Genomic DNA, 19,029 nt, shown 5'->3' on the forward strand with positions numbered 1-19,029 from the left:
GCAGAAACCAAACATGCACCCAGGGGGTGCCCCAGGATCGAGTTTGGTAAACCCTGCCCTATTGCTTCAAGATGAGAAGAATGAGAAAGGGGGCATCCAAACAAAGAAAACAGTCTGCATTAGGATCAAAACACAGTGTGGGACAGACATAAAGACCATTTATATAACAGCACCAAGGCTTCCTCCCAGTCTGTCTAGCTGATGGTTTGGTTTGTATCCCTTTTGACAACTTAATGGAGAGCTCATTCCTACCATCACCATTTTTCAGTTGGGAAAAAACAAAGTGTGGGAGATTACTGATTTAAATTAACACTAGAGAAGGAGAGGTGTGTGTGTGTGTGTGTGTGTGTGTGTGTGTGTGTGTGTGTGTGTGTGTGTGTGTGTGTGTGTGTGTGTGTGTGTGTGTGTGTGTGTGTGTGTGTGTGTGTCTGATTTAGATTAACGTCAGCGGAATAGGAGACTTTTCTGTGCATTCTAGACTAAATCCCAGGGTTCCTTTCCCCTAGTCAGACAGAAATGACATCATTAAATATACCCATTATTCCACTAGGCAGAGAGAAATGCCATCACTAATGTACCCATTATTCCACTAGGCAGAGAGAAATGCCATCACTAATGTACCCATTACTCCACTAGGCAGAGAGAAATGACATCACTAATGTACCCACTATTCCACTAGGCAGAAAGAATAAACAGAAATCCCCTCCATAATGCTCACTCACAACCCCTTACTGTATTTAAAATGGACTATAACCTGAGCAGGGGACCAAACTGCCTCATTGATCCCAAACGCATCAAAGTGCTCAAATAAGCCTCTTCTCTTACAGCCTGCTAGTGCTTTCCACAGTGAAGCTGAAAGAACATTAAAAATCAAATAAAAAAATCAAATAAAAAATTGTTTTGAGTTTATAGAGGTATCACAATGTGGGCCAAAACCAAGTGTCATCATTAAAAGCAGCAACCTTGTGGCTAGTAGAGCCCTAGAGGACAGCCAGACTAGTAGAGCGCTAGAGGACAGCCAGACTAGTAGAGCGCTAGAGGACAGCCAGACTAGTAGAAGGCTAGAGGACAGCCAGACTAGTAGAGCCCTAGTGGACAGTCAGACTAGTAGAGCCCTAGAGGACAGCCAGACTAGTAGAAGGCTAGAGGACAGCCAGACTAGTAGAGCGCTAGAGGACAGCCAGACTAGTAGAGCGCTAGAGGACAGCCAGACTAGTAGAAGGCTAGAGGACAGCCAGACTAGTAGAGCCCTAGTGGACAGTCAGACTAGTAGAGCCCTAGTGGACAGTCAGACTAGTAGAGCCCTAGAGGACAGCCAGACTAGTAGAGCGCTAGAGGACAGCCAGACTAGTAGAGCGCTAGAGGACAGCCAGACTAGTAGAAGGCTAGAGGACAGCCAGACTAGTAGAGCCCTAGTGGACAGTCAGACTAGTAGAGCCCTAGAGGACAGCCAGACTAGTAGAGCGCCCAATTGACAGCCAGACTAGTAGAGCGCTAGAGGACAGCCAGACTAGTAGAAGGCTAGAGGACAGCCAGACTAGTAGAAGGCTAGAGGACAGCCAGACTAGTAGAGCCCTAGAGGACAGCCAGACTAGTAGAGCGCTAGAGGACAGCCAGACTAGTAGAGCGCTAGAGGACAGCCAGACTAGTAGAAGGCTAGAGGACAGCCAGACTAGTAGAGCGCTAGAGGACAGCCAGACTAGTAGAGCGCTAGAGGACAGCCAGACTAGTAGAGCGCTAGAGGACAGCCAGACTAGTAGAGCGCTAGAGGACAGCCAGACTAGTAGAGCGCTAGAGGATAGCCAGACTAGTAGAAGGCTAGAGGACAGCCAGACTAGTAGAGCGCTAGAGGACAGCCAGACTAGTAGACCAACATGAGCATGAGCTGTACCTTCTGTAGTCTAAACAACTGAACGGAGCTTTATTGATCCTTTGGAGGGAATTAAGTGGTGCCATCCTGAATCAGACAGAGGTGATGACGTCGGTGTGGTGGTCATTACCAGAGGTCGACCGATTATGATTTTTCAACGCCGATACCAATTATTGGAGGACCAAAACTGTTGAAGTCGGAAGTTTTACATACAGCCAAATACATTTTAACTCAGTTTTTCACAATTCCTGACATTTCATCCCAGTAAAAGCTCAGGTCAGTTAGGATCACCACTTTATTTTAAGAATGTGAAATGTCAAAATAATAGTAGAAAGAATGATTTAAGCTTTTATTTCTTTCATCACATTCCCAGTGGGTCAGACGTTTACATACACTCAATTAGTATTTGGTAGCATTGCCTTTAAATGATTTAACTTGAATTAAATGTTTATTGTAGCCTTCCACAAGCTTCCCACAATAAGTTGGGTGAATTCTGGCCCATTTCTCCTGACAGAGCTGGTGTAACTGAGTCAGGTTTGTAGGCCTCCTTGCTCGCACACAGGTTTTTCAGTTCTGCCCACAAATTTTCTGTAGGACTGAAGTCGGGGCTTTGTGATGGCCACTCCAATGCCTTGACTTTGTTTTCCCTAAGCCATTTTGCCACAACTTTGGAAGTATGCTTGGGGTCATTGTCCATTTGGAAGACCCATTTGTGACCAAGCTTTAACTTTAGATGTTGCTTAAATATACCTACATAATTTTCCATCCTCATGATGCCATCTATTTTGCGAAGTGCAGCAGTCCCTCCTGCAGCAAAGCACCCCCACAACATGATGCGGCCACCACCGTGCTTCACGGTTGGGATGGTGTTCTTCGGCTTGCAAACCTTACCCTCTTTCCTCCAAACATAACAATGGTCATTATGGCCAAATAGTTATATTTTTGTTTCATCAGACCAGAGGACATTTCCCCCAAAAGTACAATCTTTGTCCCCATGTGCAGTTGCAAACCGTAGTCTGGCTTTTTTATGGCGGTATTGGAGCAGTGGCTTCTTCATTGCTGAGCAGCCTTTCAGGTTAAGTCAATATAGGACTCGTTTTACTGTGGATATAGATACTTTTGTACCCGTTTGTTTCCTCCAGCATCTTCATAAGGTCCTTTGCTGTTGTTCTGGGATTGATTTGCACTTTTCGCACCAAAGTATGTTCATCTCTAGGAGACAGAACGAGTCTCCTTCCTGAGCGGTATGACGGCTGCGTGGTCCTATGGTGTTTATACTTGCATGCTATTGTTTGTACAGATGAAAGTGGTACTTTCAGCCATTTGAAAATTGCTCCCAGGGATGAACCAGACTTGTGGAGGTCTACAATTATTTTTCTTTTAGGTCTTGGCTGATTTCTTTTGATGTTCCCATGATGTCAAGCAAAGAGGCACTGAGTTTGAAGGTAGGCCTTGAAATACATCCACAGGTACACCTCCAATTGACTCAAATGATGTCAATTAGCCTATCAGAAGCCATGACATCGTTTTCTGGAATTTTCCAAGCTGTTTCAAGGCACAGTCAACTTAGTGTATGTAAACTTCTGACCCACTGGAATTGTGATATTTTAAGGGCAATAATCTGTCTGTAAACAATTGTTGGAAAAATTAATTGTATCATCATGTACAAAGTACATGTCTTAACCAACTTGCCAAAACTATAGTTTGTTAACAAGAAATGTTTGGAGTGGTTGAAAAACTAGTTTAATGACTCCAACCTAAGTGTATGTAAACTTCAACTGTATAGACTTTTCTGTGCATTCTAGACTAAATATATATACACAGTTGAAGTTTACATACACTTAATGACAATTACAATAATACTGAATGAACCCTTTTATTTTAACTAATATAATACATAAATAAAATCAATTTAGTCTCAAATAACTATTGAAACATGTTCAATTTGGTTTAAATAATGCAAAAACAGTTTGAGGAGAAAGTAAAAGTGCAATATGTGCCATGTAAAAAACATTAAGTTCCTGGATCAGAACATGAGAACATATGAAAGCTGGTGGTTCAATATTCCCAGTTCTTCAATATTCCCAGTTAAGAAGTTTTAGGTTAGTTATTATAGGAATTATGACGCGTCGACGATTTCTCTCTACACCATTTCTATTTCATATACCTTTGACTATTGGAAGTTCTTATGGGCACTTTAGTATTGCCAGCTTAATCTCAGGAGTTGATATGCTTGAAGTCATAAACAGCGCTGTGCTTCAAGAATTGCTAAGAGCAGCTCGCAAACGCAGTAAAGTGCTGTTTGAATGAATGAGCCTGCTGCTGTTGCCTACCACCGCTCAGTCAGACTGCTCTATCAAATATCAATTCATAGACTTAATTATAATAAACACACAGAAATACGTGCCTTTGGTCTTTAATATGGTCAAATCCGGAAACTATAATTTAGAAAACAAAACGTTTATTCTTTCAGTGAAATACGGAACCATTACGTATTTTGTCGAATGGGTGGCAACCCTAACTCTACATATTGCTGTTACAATGCACAACCTTCAATGTTGTGTCATAAGTATGTAAAATTCTGGCAAATTAATTAATATAATTAAGGTCTTTGTTAGGAAGAAACACAGTTCGCAACAAGCCAGGCGGCACAAACTTTTTGCATATACCTTGACTCTGCTTGCACTGAACGCAAAAGTTAGTTAATATTGCCTGCTAAAAATGCATTTATTTTAACTAAATATGCAGGTTTATAAAAATATACTTCTGTGTATTGATTTTAAGAAAAGGCATTGATGTCTATGGTTAGGTACATTTGTGCAACGATAGTGCTTTTTTCACGAATGCGCTTCTGTTAAATCATCACCCGTTTGGCGAAGTTGAAGTACATGTAGGCTGTGATTCAATGATAAATTAACAGGCACCGCATTGATTACATGCAACGCAGGACAAGCTAGTTAACCTAGCAATATCAAATCAACCATGTGTAGTTAACTAGTGATTATGTGAAGATTGATAGATTTTTATGAGAGAAGTTTAATGCTAGCTAGTAACTTACATTGGCTCCTTACAGCCACAAGGTCTTTTTGACAATGCACTCGCGTAGCCACGCAGTTTCCTCATGGATTGCAATGTAATCGGCATCCAAAAAAAGCAGAATACCGATTGTTATGAGAACTTGAAATCGTCCCTAATTAAAATCGGCCATGCTGATTAATCGATCGACCTCCAGTCATTAGCTTTAGGCTCTCTCCCTCCGTCTGCGATGGAAAGAAACTAGCCCATCACTCTCACTCTGAGATGGAAAGACACTCACTAGTGTCAGAGTGACTTTGATCTCCAGGAAAGAAGGAATGATGGTCTCAGGTCACAGGGATGACTGAAGGCTCAGTCCAGTCAGTCCTCCCTCCACTCCACTGTGTGTCACAGGGAATGAATCAGTCCCATACCTAATGACTCAGTGGAATCAGCAAACCATGAACACATGTCTGTGACTGTCCGTTATAAATATCGCTCAGTCTGAAGACCGTCATTGAACGTCTACTGTTCAGTGTAGCTCAGGTTGCAAAATGTCCAGGTTTTCAGGAAGTCCTGGTTGGGAGGAAGTCCTTATTCCCCCCTGATTCCAGGAATCTTCTGACCAGGATTTTAGGGGAAATGTACCAGAATTCTGGAACTCTGTCTCTAGCCTACTTATTACTGAAGACCAAAGGTCTAAACATGACTACTGAAGACCAAAGGTCTACAGTATGTCCATCTATGAGACAGAGATCAGAGGGATAATGTCTCTGTGTGCAACAGAGCCACATAACTACACTGAAGAGATTACCCAAACCAACACAACTCTTTAGCAACCCACCCTCCTTCCCTCCCTCGCCAGGCTGCAAATCACTCAACCACTAGTCTGGAAGTTGTTTTTGGACCAGAAGCAGCATTCCTGGAAGTGCAGCATTCCCGGCTCTCCGGCAAGTCTAAATCCTGGAAGGTAACAATTTTGTTGTTGCAAATTCTCGAAACTAGTTCCCTAATAATAAAGTGTGGGTCATGTGGGTCATGGAGAGACGAACTGGTAAACAAACTCTCGCTGGGCACAATAGTTCCCACTTGACATCACCTCTACCCAACAACCCACCGAAGTAAAGCCCATTTCTCCCTTCAGATCCTAAAAGATGTAGCTGAGCCTGCTCACTAGAGGGGAAACGGTACACATATTCTCCAGAACCGTTCAGTACAGGGACTTTGGTTCAGTCCGTATTGTGAACAACACACTATGCCTATAGGCTATGCCTATGATGTGTTGTATGCCTCGAGTGAATCGGAGCTGAAAACATTTCAGGCTATTACATTGAAACAACTAGAACCTGTACACATGCTGAAATGGTGAAGGTTGTTTTTAGCACTACCCATAGAGTTCTTAAACTTTGGTGCACAACATCATTCAATATGCCAGTAAATCAGCACAATCAACTTTTTCATAAAAACAAAATAAAAAGTGTCCGTCTTGGAGCTCGAATTGGGACCATGTATACTGTACTAATGCCGATTCAACAAAAGAATAAGAGAGCGATGTACAATATGGCGAACAAGCCATTTGTGGTAATTACATGGCTGCGGACATATTTTTGCCATTGCTGCATTTCACACTGTCCTTTTGAGGCGCAGCCGGGAACTAGTTCTGTACGGTGGTGAGTGGTGGGATCGATAAACCAGGAGGATTCAACATCGTTTTAAATTTCCAGTTTGAGAACATTTTGGTCTTCCTAGTCGATTCCAACAGCGAAGAACAGAAAGACTATGTGGACACTGCTCAACGAGAATAGCCTATGCAGCTGCCAACACCTCAAACATGTTGACACATTTACGCCGACATCACCCCAGTATTCCTACCCCTCAGAGCAAGATGGAAACAAAAAACCACAACGGTCTCCCATCTGCATTCAAGCAGCCCTTCACAGCTGATTCTGACCAGGCCAAAGACACGACAAGCGCAACAGGTTTGTTTATAGTGGTTGAGAAAAATAGGGGGTTTCAGCACCTCGTGGAAGTGCTCGAGCCACATTACGAACTTTGCCCCCTCTCGCACAGGTAGTACCCGCTCTATATAAGCAAGTTAAAGCCAATGTTGTCAATGAATTGGCCAACGCCCCCTGTGATGCACTTATAACAGACGGATGGACCTCCAGGGAGACAGAAAGCTACTCAACATTGACAGCCCATCACATTACCCTGGAGTGGAAATGGAGAGTAGCTACAGACCCTTTATGAGTCACTCTCTGTAAGAACATATAGCACAGGCCTATACACCATCTGAGCTTTGTTTGCATATTCATTTCACACACACTGCACTTTATTTCACTGTTGTTGTTGAGTCATTTAAGTAAACACAAAGTTATTTCTCATCAGGTATTATATGACTCATGATCATATGGAATCACAAAAACCAACACTTTACATTTTCTTAAATAAATAAAAGTGAACTACAGTAACTGTTAATTTCACCGCTGTACCAAAACATGACCCCAAAACCGCAATACGTACCTAGACGTGGTGAACCATTACACCCCTACTGCTCAGTATAATAGAGTGGAGGAGCCTGGATTTAAGAAATCGTACCACATGAGAGCCGGATCTGCTGGTCCCTGGTGAAAATTCTAGGGATTCTCCCAGGGGGGGTGGATGTCCCATCCCCTCACCCCTTTACACCCTCCCAAGTCTCCCCCCTGAGAGGATGTAGCAGTGTAGCCACAGCAGGTTTATCCATAAGCTCTGCTCTACTCTACTCTGAGTTGTTTCCTCTGCCATGGTCAAAGCCCTCTGGAATGTTGTCCGTCTGTCTGCTCTGTCTCAGGGACACACGTCTGTCTGCTCTGTCTCAGGGACACACGTCTGTCTGCTCTGTCTCAGGGACACACGTCTGTCTGCTCTGTCTCAGGGACACACGTCTGTCTGCTCTGTCTCAGGGACACACGTCTGTCTGCTCTGTCTCAGGGACACACGTCTGTCTGCTCTGTCTCAGGGACACACGTCTGTCTGCTCTGTCTCAGGGACACACAGGAGTACACGTCTGTCTGCTCTGTCTCGGGGACACATGTCTGTCTGCTCTGTCTCAGGGACACACAGGAGTACACGTCTGTCTGCTCTGTCTCAGGGACACACAGGAGTACACGTCTGTCTGCTCTGTCTCGGGGACACACGTCTGTCTGCTCTGTCTCAGGGACACACAGGAGTACACGTCTGTCTGCTCTGTCTCAGGGACACACAGGAGTACACGTCTGTCTGCTCTGTCTCAGGGACACACAGGAGTACACGTCTGTCTGCTCTGTCTCGGGGACACACGTCTGTCTGCTCTGTCTCAGGGACACACGTCTGTCTGCTCTGTCTCAGGGACACACAGGAGTACACGTCTGTCTGCTCTGTCTCAGGGACACACAGGAGTACACGTCTGTCTGCTCTGTCTCAGGGACACACAGGAGTACACGTCTGTCTGCTCTGTCTCAGGGACACACAGGAGTACACATCTGTCTGCTCTGTCTCGGGGACACACGTCTGTCTGCTCTGTCTCAGGGACACACGTCTGTCTGCTCTGTCTCAGGGACACACAGGAGTACACGTCTGGACATGGCCGCACACTGCTGCTTCACTGTAACAGGTCTGTTTGATGTATCTGTCCACATGATAAGTGATTTCAGACCCGCCTCAAAGTTACTGTACAACACAGTGATGCTATTCAGATAACTTATTAGCAATAATAAACACCCCAAAAATAACTCAGCTAGTGGATCTATTAGCCTAGTGGATACATTCACCAAACAGTTGTCAATTATAGCAGTACTGGTTCAGCGACCAAATAGTTATGCTAACTACAATAGAACCTGTTTCTCTGGTCAGTCTCTCTGTGCTGGGAAAAACAATTGGACCTGACGTCATGGTTCTGGACCAAGTGACGTCACGGTTCCCCAAACACGACAGGGGGACATAATGATAACCCTGGTATGATTGATGTGCTGAAAACTAAATTATCCCATGACAGTTTGTCAAACTAAGCAGCTTTCCTGAATTAACACGTTTTAAGAAAGGGACAGGCGTGGTGCCGGGGCCCATATGAAAGACAAGAGGAATCGGGACCAGACCCCAAGCTAGCTAATGCATTCACCAGCTGAGCTGACGAGGGGGTGGAAGGTGGTGGGCGGATGTGCCGGTTGGTGCTGCAGATTTTGTGGTCCGGGTTCCTTGGTCCCAGTACAACCACAGAGGTCAATTAGCAAAGTGTGTTTGATATTTCAGACGTTTATGGATGCGTCTGCCCACCGCAAGCATCACACACACACACACACACACACACACACACACACACACACACACACACACACAATCTGTCAGTGTCCCTGTCTGTCTCTGAGGCTGAGAAGGGGAGCCCCCCCCTGTGAACAGGAGAAGGAGACCCTCCTGGGAACAGGAGAAGGAGACCCTCCCAGGAAGAGCTGCTGTCACACTGTTGTCAAGTGACAGACAACCAGTTACTGTTAAAGACAGAGCATGTTCAAAGAACAACAGATATCCAGAGGATAGCAGGTCAACAGCATTAATCACATCCAGATTATCCTACTAAACAGAAGTGTCTTGGTTTTAGAAAAAATAAACAAAAAACAATCATTTATAGAGCAAGTATTATGAATGCCAAGTCTAGTCTGTAGTTATACTATATTGGCCCTAAAAGAAATCTGTGAGGCGATCTTGTTCATGTCCATAGTTTCAGGTTCGAGTAGTCGTACCTACAGGATACACATGGGAGAAACTGTCCGACAAAATGCTTACTTGCAGGTTCCTTCAACAATTCAACAACAATGAGATAATAAAAGTAAAATGTTTCTGTAGAAAATAAGTGCCTGTCCCCATCTCCATCAGATCTGATTACACACCCTGCTCTGCAACACCCCCTGCTCTGCAACACCCCCTGCTCTGCAACACCCCCTGCTCTGCAACACCCCCTGCTCTGCAACACCCCCTGCTCTGCAACACCCACTGCTCTGCAACACCCACTGCTCTGCAACACCCCCTGCTCTGCAACACCCCCTGCTCTGCAACACTAGTTGGCCTGATGGAAAACCAACCACATTTCAGCTCATTTTCTTTTCCATGACAGACAATTTTAAGACATTATTAGATGGGATGATTTTTTTCTTCAACCCCAAATGGTCACAAATGTCCCTTTTTTACTTAAACACATGACACATGTCAAAAAAGGGGGGGGGGGGGGGGGGGGACATCGTCAACTTCTATCTTTAGGTTTCTGACCGGGCTCCTGTGGCTTTCTGATGACAACCATGTCCCTACCATGTTTGTTACCATATTACATATTACTATTATTAGTGTTGGTGATAAACTGGACTGGCCTTGAATACCATCTCCACGTGTTGGTGTCTCCTCATCTGCCTGTGTGTTCTGTCATTAATATGCTTAACAACCGACATCTGAGGCTGTCATGACCACGTTGCATTTTCATTTGTATTGCCTATTGTGAATAACAGCCAGTAGCCTAGGCTGCACAGTCCCACACGCTAGTTTTACTGACTGCCGTGTCCGTAATATAAAGAAAGCCCTGTATGAGCAACTTTGAGTAGGGAATGGATGCATTAGAGCGTAACTAGTGAGGGGGTTTGAACTTCGAAAATTGCTTTGCTTGCTTGGCACGGTTCGGACATCTTATTCACAAGAACAAGTGAAACGAATCTGTGGGTGCTACTTTCAACAGTTTATTGTGGGAAATTATACTGTAGTAAATAGGAATAAGCAGAGTGCAGAGCTTCTAAGTCTGAAAAGTGTTAGAAAACGTTTGCTGAAGTGAAGTGGGCCTAATTATACTGGCACTGCCAGACTGGTTTGGTTTGGGCAGTTCCCCTTGACGTCAGCAGCTGTCTATGGAAATGCATTGCTTCAAGCGGGTTTAGGCTACTCGGCTACTTGGAGACATGGCTGGTTTTGGGCCGGGACACAGATGAAGCCTACTGCTGGACTAGAAAGCAATGGAAAAGCTCCATTAAAAAGTAGACTGAAGTGAGTAGCAGTTGGAGCCAGGCTACTTTAGATGGATGCTTTCTGAAGCCTATTCCTCACTGTATAGATATACTTACTGGGCACAGGCATGTGAGTGACGCGCCATGTGCAGACACAGCAGCCTGCCTCAGCCTCCTCCCTCCCTCTCGCTCTCTCCACAAATGTAGCTTTGCATTTCCCTCTAATGGGATCATTTATAATCCCAGTAATCTTTACCCCACTAAAGGAATCCAGCCACCCCTACATTTTCCACTCAGCCAATCCAAAACAGAATATGCGACTGCTGAAAGAATGTGTGCAAACACATGCTATAGTGTGTGTCTGTGTATTATATAGCGTGTGTTGTGTGAGTGCCGAGTGAGAAAGCGCGTGTGTGTGAGAGCAAGCATGTGTGTGGCTTCCATGAGTGGCAGCAGCACGCAGCCCATTAGAGTTGCCTCTTACAGCCACCACTAACAGCCTGGTGGAAAAATGAAATTGGAAAATGACCATGGAATAATATCCAAAACCCAAGAAGCCTGCATGAATAATATGTGAAAATCAACACAGGCACCGAAAAGATTTTCACATTACTACTACTTCAGGTCCATTTAAGGGTCTGGTGCTGCAGCAAGCAAGATCCTTCTGGTAAGAGATATTATGTTGCAGTTTGGACAGAAGAACGGTAAGGCTACAGGAATCACGGGAGAGAAAAAAATCATCTCCCAAAAGACGATAGGGAGTTTTTAATGACTAATCCATGACAGCCATTTGGCTGAGCTTTGCGTGTTTGTTTCAATTAACTATTGAGCAGCGGCATGTATTCATGGATGCCAGGGGAAGCTAGGCTTACCTTAAAACATTTACCAACAAATTGTGTTCTATAAATGTCTTTCAATTTGCAAGAGGCTGCTAAATGGATCTCACCAGAGAAAGCAATTAAACAGCACCCTCTGTCTCAGTATGTGTTGCGTATCTATCTGATGCTGTCTGGTCAGAAAGAGTATGGCATTTTTGCCCCCGTAGCATTGAATGCAAGGGAAGCCAGCGAGCATTTGGCCTCCCTTGATAATTAAAACCATTTAATAATAGCCAATCAGTGTTGAACTAAACTGAGTGAGCTGTGCTGCAAACGGTTTTTCCCTCAACCCAAAAAAGTTTCAAGGGAAGCAAAACTTGCTTCAAACCAATCACATCACAAGTCAAATGTTATTATTGAAAGTTAAAAAATAAATAAATCGTTGCATCTTGTTGGGCTGCTGTCCTCCATTGGCTAGCTAGCTAGCTAAAATAGTCCTTTTCCTAAATTAGCCATGGATGGAGATAGGGATTTGGACTTTTACTAGTTTGTAGTTTTACTTAGTTCTCCGTACTGGCCAATGATAATAACAGCGAATCTGATCCAACCATTAATTCATACATTGTTGTGCCCCTATCCGGACAGAAGTTAAACATGTAGCTAGATGTAGTATGCTAATGTTAACTAGCTGTATGAGTCATAGACCGTTTAGGCAACATGAAAGAGGAGGATGGCATTGGCATTTCTATACAAGTAGGGTGACACACACACATACCATGGACAGCCACATCATATATAGCTTACGTTGATTGAACTAAATCGTTTTGGGGTATATTTTAGTTGTCTCTTTAGACTAAGCAGAAGTGATGAGGATGTTGGAACGTTGTAGTTGAAATGGTGCTGAAATAGTGGCGGCAGCTCCTGTTTTCTTTGTGACTTGCGGTAACTCTCCATGGTTTTAAATCAATAGTCGTTTAGTAGTCTAAAAATGTTGGAAACATTGACCCTGCTGTAGGTCATGTAACTGTTTGTTCCATGCAATATGTTTTGTGGACTTCACCAGACAGATGTTGCTCTCTGGTTTTGTGATGAAACAAAGGTGTGGCTAAATTTATTCTGTGTTTATTTACTGTGTCTTCTTATTGTCTCGGCCTATAGGCCTATATATAATGACGTCAAGGCGCATGAACTAACAGGTTATAGAACAAACAACGCAATTATCACAACACATTGTAATATGTGGTTGTAATATGGCTTTTTACTCCCTGGATTTGCTTCCCTTATGATTTTACCCACGCACCACCACTACTGCTCTTGAGATCTCCACAAGAAATTCTGCAGATAAATAAATTAATTGAATGAATTTACTTCCTGTGAGAAAATTCATTTCTGAGATCTAAAACCATTAAAAAGGTTGGGGGTCTCAAAACCAGCCGAAGCCTCAGGTTTTAGATTAAAACTACCTGACCAAAACTGTCACAGTGTTCCATGGGTGACTGGACAGATGATCAGGGCCAAATGTGGTCCCCTTCTCCAGCTCTCACTCTTATTATTATTAGACCCCTGAACCGACAGAACTGAGCAGCCTGTTTATATGCTTAATGCATTGTAAATGTACCCGAGAGAAAACACACCATAAAAAAGGAAACGGGTAAGAAAGGAACACTTTAACGACGGAAAAGCCGGAGTGAGCCTTTTCCAACTCAAGAACAAAAGGTCCAAGCTAATTGCATTTTTTGCCATTTTTTTGGGAAGGGGGGGATTAAACTTACCTCCTCCCCATTGAATAAATTAATTTAAGTCATGGTTTGTTGTGAGCCTAACAGGTTCTCCACCGTCCCACTCTGTACTTTGTTTTATAAGCGCAGCTGCTCTCGTCGCTATGTCGTCTGGGTTACATTAGGAGCAGTACTGAGCCTGAGCATTTCTCAGCCCTGGCCTGTCCAGGCCAGAAACGCCCCCAGGTCCGCATGACAGACAGACAGACAGACAGAGGGAGAACGCGCGAGAGAGAACGAGAGGGGGCGAGAACACGCGAGAGGGAGCGAGAGAGCGAGAACGAGAAAGAACGAGGGAGCGAGGGAGCACGAGGGAGTGAGAGAGCACGAGGGAGCGATAGGGAGTGGGAGAGCGTGCGAGGGAGTGGGAGAGCGCGCGAGGGAGTGGGAGAGAGACAGGGAGTGGGAGAGAGACAGGGAGTGGGAGAGTGAGGGAGAAATTGAGGCAGTGAGAGAGAAATTGAGGCAGTGAGAGAGAGAGCCAGGGAGGGAGAGCGAGAGAGAGCAGAGCAAGAGAGGGAGGGAGAGCGGAGCGAGAGAGGGGGAGCGGAGTGAAGGAGAGAGAGAGGGAGCGAGGGAGTGAGAGAGGGCGTGAGAGGGAGCGAGGGAGTGAGAGAGCGCGAGGGAGTGAGAGAGCGCGAGGGAGTGAGAGAGCGCGAGGGAGTGAGAGAGCGTGAGGGAGTGAGGGAGAGAGCGAGGGATGAGGGCGCGAGAGCGAGGGATGAGAGCGCGAGGGAGGGTGAGGGAAAGAGCCGAGGGAGCGAGAGGGAAAGAGAGCGCGAGGGAGCGAGAGGGAAAGAGAGCGCGAGGGAGCGAGAGGGAAAGAGAGCGCGAGGGAGCGAGAGGGAAAGAGAGCGCGAGGGAGCGAGAGGGAAAGAGAGCGCGAGGGAGCGAGAGGGAAAGAGAGCGCGAGGGAGCGAGAGGGAAAGAGAGCGCGAGGGAGCGAGAGGGAAAGAGAGCCCGAGGGAGCCCGAGGGAAAGAGAGTGCGAGGGAGCGAGAGGGAAAGAGAGCGCGAGGGAGCGAGAGGGAAAGAGAGCGCGAGGGAATGAGAGCGCGAGGGAGCGAGAGGGAAAGAGAGCGCGAGGGAGCGAGAGGGAAAGAGAGTGCGAGGGAGCGAGAGAGTGTGAGGGAATGAAAGAGCAGAGCGAGAGAGGGAGTGAAAGAGCAGAGCGAGAGAGGGAGGGAAAGCGGAGCGAGAGAGGGAGGGGGGGAGCAGAGCGAGAGAGGGAAGGAGAGCGGAGCGCGAGAGGGAGGGAGAGCGGAGCGCGAGAGCGGAGCGAGAGAGAGTGCGAGGGAGCGAGAGAGAGTGCGAGGGAGCGAGAGAGAGTGCGAGGGAGCGAGAGAGAGTGCGAGGGAGCGAGAGAGTGCGAGGGAGCGAGAGAGTGTGCGAGGGAGCGAGAGAGAGTGCGAGGGAGCGAGAGAGAGTGCGAGGGAGCGAGAGAGAGTGCGAGGGAGTGAGAGAGAGTGCGAGGGAGTGAGAGAGAGAGTGCGAGGGAGCGAGAGAGAGTGCGAGGGAGCGAGAGAGAGTGCGAGGGAGCGAGAGAGAGTGCGAGGGAGCGAGAGAGAGAGTGCGAGGGAGCGAGAGAGAGAGTGCGAGGGAGCGAGAGAGAGAGTGCGAGGGAGCGAGAGAGAGTGCGAGGGAGCGAGAGAGAGAGTGCGAGGGAGCGAGAGAGAGAGTGCGAGGGAGCGAGAGAGAGAGTGCGAGGGAGCGAGAGAGGGCGAGCAGAGCGAGAGAGGGAAGCGAGAGAGGGCGAGCAGAGCGAGAGAGGGAAGCGAGAGAGGGCGAGCAGAGCGAGAGAGGGAAGCGAGAGAGGGCGAGCAGAGCGAGAGAGGGAAGCGAGAAAGGGCGAGCAGAGCGAGAGAGGGAAGCGAGAAAGGGCGAGCAGAGCGAGAGAGGGAAGGGAGAGCGGAGCGAGAGAGGGGGAGCGGAGTGAAGGAGAGAGAGAGCGAGGGAGTGAGAGCGCGCGAGGGAGTGAGAGCGCGCGAGGGAGTGAGAGCGAGCGAGAGAGCGAGGGAGAGGGAGAGAGCGAGGGAGAGAGAGCGATGGAGTGAGAGATAGTGAGAGAGCAAGGCAGTGAGAGAAATTGAGGCAGTGAGAGAGGGAGAGCGGAGCGAGAGAGGGAGAGCGGAGCAGCGGAGTGAAGAAGAGAGAGCGAGAGAGAGAGCGAGTGAGAGTGAGTGAGAGAGAGCGAGAGAGAGCGAGGGAGCGAGAGAGAGAGGGAGGGAGCGAGGGAGGGCGAGGGAGTGAGAGAGCGAGGGAGCGAGAGAGAGAGGGAGCGAGTGAGAGAGCGCGAGAGAGCGAGAGCGAGAGAGAGAGAGCGAGAGAGAGCGAGAGAGAGCGAGAGAGAGCGAGAGAGAGCGAGAGAGAGCGAGAGAGAGCGAGAGAGAGCGAGAGAGAGCGAGAGAGAGCGAGAGAGAGCGAGAGAGAGCGAGAGAGAGCGAGAGAGAGCGAGAGAGAGCGAGAGAGAGCGAGAGAGAGCGAGAGAGAGCGAGGGAGCGAGGGGTGGGAGAGAGTGAGGAAGTGAGCGAGAAAGAGTGAGAGCTTATCCCAACGGGCAGCCTGGACTAGTCTAAGCCTCCTCTCTGATTGGCCGTTTGTGGTCCGGCACGGGGGACAGTGGGAGTCGTATCAGACTTAACAGGACTCTGGCCTGAGACAAACCCACGCAAGGGGGCTGGTGTCTGGATAGAGGGACGGAGGGAAGTTGGGAGGAGGTTGAGAAAGTGCTTTCCACAGATGGGGAACAGGATTAGATGTCGCACCGTGGAAGTTATAAGGAGCTAATGACTGTCAGATGGCAGACTGGATGCATTTCCCCTATAAGGTGGGAGGAAGGAGTGGGCTGGCCGCTCTGACAGGAAGATAACAAGCATCGTCATCTGTTACTCTCCATGTCAGCATTTATGAGGTAACAAAACGAGACATCTGAAGAAGAGGAACCTCTTAATGAATGCTGTCATGTTATGAGCCGATTCCTCCCATTGTTAATTAACTGCTGCCAGAGAAATGGCCTACCGTCTGTAATAGCAAGGAAAGGTGGGCATTAGCTCAACCCTAAGAAGAGATCATGGATTGTATTTCAAAAGAGAAACTTCTGAACTGAGTTAGTCATGAATCATATAGTACAGTTGACTGTAGTCAGACAGGATGCATTTGACCTGATGCAGCCTAGTTCATCGACTGCCATTTCCAAACACTGAATCCATCAAGAGGATTAAAAGATGCATTCAGCATTCTGAATAAATGATATCCATCTCTTAACAGCCTTGCTTGTTTGGGGACCCACTGTCCAACATGTCGCTGTCAATAAAATCCATTGCATGGAGTGAGAAAGGACAAATAAGTGTCATTGACTTACACATATCTATATGGAATAAGTCTAATGAGTGCATTTTAGCCGTTGAGGGCAAATGTATACTTGGTCTGCTAAGAGCATTATAAAACACCGACTGTTAAATCCATTCTATTTCAAAATGGGTTTCACAAGGAAATAAAAATGAATTCAGACAACTCAAGATTTTAATCCAATTGCGTCGACCGAGAAAGAATAAGAGGAGGAAAAGTGTATTTGGAAGAAGATAATCGGAGGACATGTTTTGACTTGAGGAAAACATTATTTCACTACTATCGCATTTATAATCTCACTAATGATTTAATGCTGCAAATAAAACAAATCCAAACATCCCATTTCGTTATAATAAAGAATCAAGGACTTTTCCTTCCATCTATTAAAATAGACAAGATCTCAAAGAATTCATGCGTGGATAAGAACACGCAAGGTTTAAATATGCCATTTTATGTCCCAACCTTGTTAAGACGAGTTCACTTACCAGTGACATTGAGAAAACAACTAACTATAGTATTAGCCAAAATGCTAACAAGGCTATTTTGTGTCATCTTAACTAAACCTAATCACATTTATAAAAAGTAATATTTAAAATGGATGGTTATTTACAGGTGGGCTATTTTGTACGCTTAGTAGGAGTCCAACCAGTATGGGACAGTACTCCAGTCCCAATTCTAACTAATGGAGAAGATGACAAGAGAAATAGACAGGAGCTCCATGCCGACATCCTTCCTGGAAACGGCCTGTACTCTATGGGCCTGTTAGACTCCTAGTCACATCATTAGGAAGAGGCTAACGTTACAGGCTCAATCGGTTCAAACCAGGGAGGGACCAAAAGACCACCACATCATTAAATGATCTGACGTACCGGTATAAAGAAGATGAATTATAAGTATAAAGAGAGGAATAGAGGACTGGTCACACATTTTAGAATTTTCAGTCGGGATTAGAATATTTGGTTTGTCATTTGAAGGACTTCATAGGTAATTGCACGTGGCCAGTGAAATTAGTTGAATATTCTTTCAACCAATTAAAAGCACGTTGCTGATACCCCTGGGAAAGAGTTCGAAAATATTGGGCACATCCAAAGTTAATGTTTGGTAACAAACATTTTCTAAACCTATGAGAATTACCCTGTCAACCCTGACACGCTGTCCCAGTCTGAATGTAAACGTTACGTACAGCACTGAGTAATTGACCATCTTCATGCTAGAAGAACAATCTGTTTAATGCCCGTCTGGTGTCAGGCACAGAGAACATATATCACCGTCAACAGAAACTATCTCTGGGGCTTCCTGAACATTAAGAATTGACTTAAGGGAGATCAAGTCGCTTTCCGTAATGTGGAAACATCAAGCGTCTTCGATGCGTCAACGTCCAATAACACAAACAGTAAGGCCAACATCTGTCATACACTGGATCTGCAAACCTAACAGAGTCTTGAGTACGGTTCTTCCATTTGTCTTCCTGCCACAGGATGATTCAGTGACAAACAGGTGCTAAACTAGCTACCTGACGTATTGTCCCTCTGGACCACATTTAGTTTATTTTTGGTTCAAGCAGCATGACTAAATGGATCCAGTCTGGGTTAAAGGAGGAACACGAAAGTGAAAGACAACTCACTCCCCAGAGTGATGGAACCAATGTAGACACCATGACAGCATCAGTCTTGTTGTGGGGGTTAGTCCTAAACTCCCCAAGTAAACCTCTGAAGAATCACACTGTCATTGGGTGGGAAACACTGATGAGGAAGAGTGGGATGATGTTACATTTTCTAGCTAAGTAAGAGCCTTCAGCTCCCAGCTTGACTGCACTGGGGTTAAGTTAGGGGTTATGCCACAAATTTGGAAAAATAAAAAGATGAGAAACGGGGTTCCCCATTTTGAACCGCTGACATTTAATTGGTCTTTAACTTTGCAGGAGTTTTATGGGTCGCCCGTAGTGTTTGTGTGCGTCCAGTTTACACACAATTAATCAGTAATAGAGAGCGCCCAGAGCAGCCGGGCTTCAACAAAAAGACTCCCTCTTTCATACAATGGTTTCCGGAAGCTTCTTTCCATGGCTTTTACCGAGTCGGGTTAAATAAGGAAGCAGATAGTAGCAGATAGTAGATCCACACTGCGCTGGACTCCCTCCCTCCCCAAGCTCCCACAGCCAGCTGGGACATTTGCATACGGAGTGAAGGAGGGAGAGAGGGAGAA

General features: G+C 46.1%; 1 protein-coding gene across 2 annotated transcripts in view; it reads right to left on the minus strand.

Annotated features, from left to right (window-relative positions):
* Positions 1-19,029, minus strand: part of LOC109903411 (ribosome biogenesis protein bop1) — a 111,063-nt gene that overhangs the window by 26,231 nt on the left and 65,803 nt on the right. The window lies entirely within an intron of this gene.

Source organism: Oncorhynchus kisutch, linkage group LG14 (genome assembly GCF_002021735.2).
Source record: "Oncorhynchus kisutch isolate 150728-3 linkage group LG14, Okis_V2, whole genome shotgun sequence".
NCBI classification, from domain to species: domain Eukaryota; kingdom Metazoa; phylum Chordata; class Actinopteri; order Salmoniformes; family Salmonidae; genus Oncorhynchus; species Oncorhynchus kisutch.